This window comes from Olea europaea, chromosome 16 (assembly GCF_002742605.1).
Source record: "Olea europaea var. sylvestris chromosome 16, O_europaea_v1, whole genome shotgun sequence".
NCBI classification, from domain to species: domain Eukaryota; kingdom Viridiplantae; phylum Streptophyta; class Magnoliopsida; order Lamiales; family Oleaceae; genus Olea; species Olea europaea.
The window spans coordinates 15,992,490-15,999,007 of record NC_036252.1 but is presented as its reverse complement, the minus strand read 5'-3'; the positions used below and the strand labels follow the sequence as shown (position 1 = coordinate 15,999,007).

Here is a 6,518-nt window from a genome sequence, read left to right as displayed (position 1 = left end):
TTATAGTTATTTATTTCTTAGATATAATAAATAGTTCAAAACTGTCTAATGCATAATTTATAGCTAATAATTCTGCATCTATACTACTTAAGTTTCCTTTCTCTTTATAATTTTCACTATTGTACCTACAAATTTTTTATGTACTTTTATCAGTATATTTATTGGGTTTGCATATTAGTATAACTCCCCATCCTATCATACTTCCATCTGTTTCTATGATTAAGTATTCTGAATCTAGTGGCATAGCTAGTTCTGGTAAAGTTTTTATTTTTTCTTTTATTTGTTGCACTAGTTTTATGTCTTCTTGATTAAAAAATCTTTATCCTGTAGGAGATGTCTTAGCATATAAGGGTCCTACTATTTTTCCCAGATCTTTTATAAATGGTCTAGCATAATTTACTAATCCTAAAAATTTTTGGATTTGTTTTAGGTCTTCTAATTTATCTGGAAATTCTAATGCTTTTTTAGCAATATGGGGTTATAACTCAATTTTTCCTTCTCCTATATTAACTCCTAGAAAATCTATAAATTCTTTAAATAAAATCATTTTCTTTTTACTAATTAATAGACCATGTTTAATAAATTCTGAAAATACTATTTGTAAATGTCCTCTATGTTCTTGTTTATTTTTACTAAATACTAAAATATCGTCTATGTATACTATTACAAACTTACTATGTCTATTAAAAATACTTTCCATTTTTCTTTGAAAAATACTTGGTGCATTCTTAATTTCAAATGGCATTATGAGCCATTCAAAATGTCCTTCTGGGCAGGTAAAAGATGTCCACTTAATACTTTCTGGATGCATTTTTACTTGTCAAAATCCTGGCTTTAAATCAAATTTACTAAAAATTTTACAATCTTGTATTTTATTTATTAAAACTGTCTTATCTGGTATATTATAAGCATCATCTATAGTATTATCATTAAATCTTTTATAATTAATGACCATTCTACTTTTTCCTCTAATAATTTCTGAATGTTTTCTAACTATAAAGGCTGCTGATCTATGAGGGCTATTTGATTTTCTAATTACTCCTAATTCCAAGAGTTCTTTTATATATATTTTAAAATCTTCTAAATCTAAATTTGTTGCTTCTATATTCTTAGTTTTAATTATGTAACGGAATCCATAATGGGTTTGAAAGTCAAATTGTCTCAATTCAATAGAAAGGGGGACTATCCTATACGGAAGCAGAAAATGAGGGCCAACTTAGTCCAAAAAGGGTTGTAAAGGTTCTTGATGATCTTGAAACATTTTCTATGAGTTAAAAGCAAAAACTGCTGAAATTGAAGAGATGAATGAAATTGCCTATTGTTCTATAATTTTGCATTTATCTGAATTAGATAGCTTACATATACTAAACGTGTCAAATGAAGAACCTAATAAAGATTGGATTCTAGATATTGGATACAGTTGTCATATGTGCCCTGAAAGATCATGGTTTTATAATTATAAGGAAATAGAACTTGGAAATGTGTATCTGGGAGATAATAATTCTCAGAGTATGAATGGAACTGGTGATATTGCTATCGAAATGTTTGATGGCATTGTCAGGCCAATCAAGAATGTGAAATATATCCCGAATTTGAAAAGGAACTTTATTTCATTAGAGTTCCTTGAAGATGAGGGATATACCTTCAAATCTGATAATAAAACTTTGAAAATTATGAGGGCCTCTTTAATTGTAATGAAAGGACCTAAAAGAAATGGTCTATATTATCTAGAAAGCAAAACAGTTATAGCACCTAATCCAAGTCTACTAACTGTAAATGAAAATAAATCTGAACTTTGGCACAATAGAATGGGTCATATTGGAAATAAAGATTAAAATCTTTAAGTAATCAAAAATTACTTGAAAAAGATGTTATTGAGACTGTGGACTTTTGTGAGACTTATGTATTGGATAAGTCTGACAAGGTGAGTTTTGAGTCTATCTCACATAGAACTAATAGGTCCTTGGACTATATACATGGTGAACTTTGGTGTCTTGAGAAGCATTCTACATTTGGTATAATTACTTTCTATCCCTTATAAATGATTTTTCTAGGAAGGTTTGTATTTACCCTTTATAGGCTAAGTCTGAAACCTTTCACAAGTTTAGAACTTGGCTCAAAGCTGTTGAAAATTAGTTAGAGAAAAATTAAAAACACTAAGAACTGATAATGAGCTTGAATTTTGTAATGTAGAATTTGATAATTTTTGTAAATAATGAGATATAGGACTATAAAATACATGCCTCAACAAAATGGGGTTGTTGAGAGAATGAACTTGGCCATAATGAATAAATATAGATTCATGCTTATCAGTTTTGGCTTGGCCAAAGGTTTTTGGGCTAAAGCTACTTGTACAACAGCTTACTTGATAAACAAGTCTCCCTCTAGCAGTATAAGCTTTAAAACTCCATAAAAATTGTGGATAGGGGAGCCCCTAAACTTAACCCATATAAGAGTTTTTAGATGTACTGCATATGCACATCAATTTGAAGGGAAACTTGAACTTAGGACCATCAAATGTCTGATGCTAGGTGTTCGTGTGAATTTCGCAAACGTATGGGTTCGTTGTACAAGTAATAGATTTAGTGAGTTAGAGTATCGTCCCACGAGGAATAAAATTTAACTTAGTGTATTAGTTCTTAATTAGATTCAAAGCGAACAAATTAAAAGTGATTTTTGTGAAATCTATGAAAATGTATAAAATGCGAATTTAAAATGTATATGGGAAGAATGTGTTGGATTACGAATCCACTTATTATTATCTATTCCAATTCTCGATTACGTAGCTAGTTTCGCTCTTGCATTCTTGACAATCGATAATTTTATTGTAATTAATTTTCCTTTCCAAGACAAATTAAATCTATCCTATTCACGATCCGATTTTATTCCTAGTCTGAATTCATATGAATAAAATGTATTCAATTTCACAATTATCTCAAAGATTGCACACGTGATAAATCTTATTCCTAGTCTGAATTCATATGAATAAAATGTATTCAATTTCACAATTATCTCAAAGATTGCACACGTTATAAATCTTATTCCTAAAATTTATTGTACATATGTTAATCATGCAATGTTCTAAACTTATTGTGAACCTCCCAACACTACAATAAGTAACTATATATTTAATTGGTGATCAGACAATCAAATAATAAAAGTAAGCATGCAAGATTAATCAATAATTGCAAGAATTTAACTAAACCACATGTCTTGAATTAAAAATAAATAATAACGAATTTTATCGTCATCCAATACATGAGAAAAATTAGCCTAACATGATGTTGAAATTAAACACATAAAATTGGAAGAACGTCACCGAGAAATTAACGAAACGTGAATAATTTCCAAAGTAAATCTCCGTCTTTCTCTTTTTATTCCAATGGGTTGCCTCCTTTTTGTATCTTTTTCTTCCCAAAAAGCTCATGCCAATGTGTTATATTTCAGCCAAAAGCAACCCTCCAAAAACAGCCTTCAATTCAATCTCCAAATCTGGTCTTTGCTATGCGTGTATGTGTTTTATGTTTTCTGCCAAAGTGTCTTCCCGTGTGTATAATTTTTTAATGAAACCAGCCGGCAACAACCCTTATGAATCTGTGGGCGTATGTGTATATATCTACTTCCGTGTTTGTGCCGAACAATCCTTCACGTCACCGCCCAATGTTTGTGTAAATATATAATATTGCAACTGCGTGTATATAATTATTGTTCCTCCTAGCTGGTGACGTTTTCTTTGTGCGTGAGTCTAAATATTAATTGGCTGCTTCTTTCTTCTCCAATTCTTCCTTGCCGCCAGCAACTTGTATCTATCCCCTCTTCCTTCGTTTTATGTGCGTGTTTCTCACTCCAGTAAAGCACAGATTTTTCTCCACTCTATCCCCTAGCAGTCGGCACTTGTGTTTATATCTTTGATGGCAGAATTCTCCTCCCAAAGATGCCGACCTGCCTCTTGTTTTTTTTTCTGTCTCCCTAATTCTTGTAGCTGCCAATGTATATTATTTCCCAGGCTGCTCCCCCCGGCTCTTTGGATTTTCTGTGTGTATATATATGAATCCTACGATGCAATGCAACCTAGCAGCTCTTCTAGTCCAATTAGAGGTCCAACCGTCCTAGTAAATCTTCAATTTGAATTTCAAAGCAAGTCCAATTGAGCCCACTTAGTAGATTATTTTTCTCCAAGTACTCAATTTTCAAAGCGATGCAAATCAGTCCAATTTTTATAGTTAGACTTTGATTCCCAAAAATTGCATCCAATGGCCAATTTAATTCATGTACTTTGGATTTTGCTATTTCCGCTCGTTTTTGCTTCTCTCCTTCACTTCCTTTTCAATCGTAGATTTTCACCTGTTAAACGTAAAAGACAACAATTTAGAATGTATTTTGCCAAAGAACTATCAAATATCGTTATTTTAGAGTCCCGAATAAGTGTATAAAATACACTTATCACTAGGTTACCTAGAAAGTGTGAAAAAATACATGTTATGGGTTTTTGGTGTCCCGGGCATTAAGATCATCAATAGTAGACATATAGTCTTCAATGAATTTGAAATGTCATGTCTAAAATAAGAATTTAGTAAGATAAATAAATTTGAAAATGACAGGACAGTTCAAAGTGAGATGAAGTTAGCTAAATTTGACTTACCTCAACCTGAAGATGATAGTAATAATCCTGTTCATCAGCAAACTAAATCTACTCCAGGACCTGTAGAGGTGAATGAAACCCAAATTGAGGCTGAACTGAAGATGATAATAATAATCTTGTTCATCAGCAAACTAAACTTGTTCTTGAACCTGTAGAGGTGAATGAATCCCAAATTGAGGCTGAACTTACATACTAATAAGGTGTCAAAAAGAGAGTGGAGAATTTATTTATTTATTTACTTTTTTTGGGTTAAAGAAATAATGAATTAATTATATCTCACAACATCATGTTTATGTAAACCATTCTTTACATGTAGCACAACCCATTAAATAATACATAATAGAGAGGAAAAAAAGAGTGCGATTTTGCTACATGTACATACTAATTTACATAAACATGGTATAGTGAGTTATAATTGGGTCATAATTTCTTCAACCAAATAAAGAAAAGAATAATGTTAAAAGGTTGAACCCCAACCTTAAGGGCCCCCACCGACCCTGCCCTGGGCCATCGTGGGGGAGGTAAATCGCAGGATGTGCCTCCCAGGAGCCAGGGTGGAGAGCACATGGATAGGTCAAGGCTGTTAACCCATATGGTAACTCCCGCTTGCAACAAAGCCAATTCCACCTTGCGGGGAATCAAACTCTGCACACTGCCGCGCTGAGCCCTATCCGCCCTCCCATTTGCCACTGGGAGATATGCCCTGGGGGCATAAAAGAATAATGTTAATTGTATATAATAGAGTTATATAATGGTTTACATACAGATGATGTGTAAAAAGAGACAAATTTTTTTTTGTTGAAAAAATTCTAACCTTATCATATCTCACTACATCATTTCTATATAAATCAATATGTACACGTAGCGTAACCCATTGAATAAAATATAGTAGAGAGAGGAAAAAGTGCGATTGTGCTACATATATATAATGATTTACATACACACGATATAGTGAGTTATGATCATGTCATAATTTCTTCAACCAAATAAAAAGAAAAAAATAATGTTACTTGTATATTTCACCAAAATCATGTGTATGTAAACCATTATGTATATGTAGTCTATTTAATAATATATAGTAGAGAGATAAAAAAAAAATTGTGATTGTGCTACATATACATAATAATTTACATACACATAATATAATGAGTTATGATTGGATCATAATTTTTTCAACCAAATTAAAAAAAAAAATGCTACTTGTATTTAATAGAGTTACATAATAAGTTGCATACAGATGATGTGTCAAAAAGTGAGTGAATTTTTTTTATTGAAGAAATTTTGACTCAATTTATTTCATCACATCATGTTTATGTAAATTATTATGTACAAATAGCATTATACAAAAATGCGTAAGCTAACATAGAGAATGAAAGAGTGAGGTGTAGAAGATTTTTGGTGAGTCATGAGTTATTTATTGTAAGGGGGAGAAAATGCGAGGAGAGAGAGAATGCAAGGTGAGAGACTCTGTTATATATTAACGATATATTCCCTCCGTCTTATTTATATACGATGGTTTTGTTTTTCATAGGAATTAAGAAAACTTATTTAATGTTATTAAAAAAAAAATTCTAGATTGCCCTTATTTATGTTTGTACAATTTCAAGATTAAATGAGAAATTTTGGTTATAACTAAGCAAATTAAATGTGGGTATATTAGTAAACAAACAAAACAAAATATTCTCAATAAAGAAACTGGACTATAATTGGAACCCAAAAAAAAATAAAAAATAAAAAAATCAGCCTATATAAATGGGGCGGAGGGAGTATAATGCTACTTACTATGTTGTGATAATGTTTATCAAATATTTCTAATTTAAACTATAGTCCCTAAATTTCAGCTTCAATAATGTATATAATATTATCATTTAGCACT

At 31.2% G+C, this 6,518-nt stretch overlaps 1 long non-coding RNA gene across 1 annotated transcript; it reads right to left on the bottom strand.

Moving 5' to 3' along the window:
* Nucleotides 1–3,194: 3,194 nt before the first annotated feature.
* LOC111412855 lies at nt 3,195–5,131 on the bottom strand. The gene is made up of 2 exons (XR_002706126.1): nt 4,643–5,131; nt 3,195–4,344 (listed from the first exon to the last, which is right to left on the bottom strand). It is a non-coding gene; the product is annotated as an uncharacterized LOC111412855 (long non-coding RNA).
* Between the last annotated feature and the right edge of the window lie 1,387 nt (nt 5,132–6,518).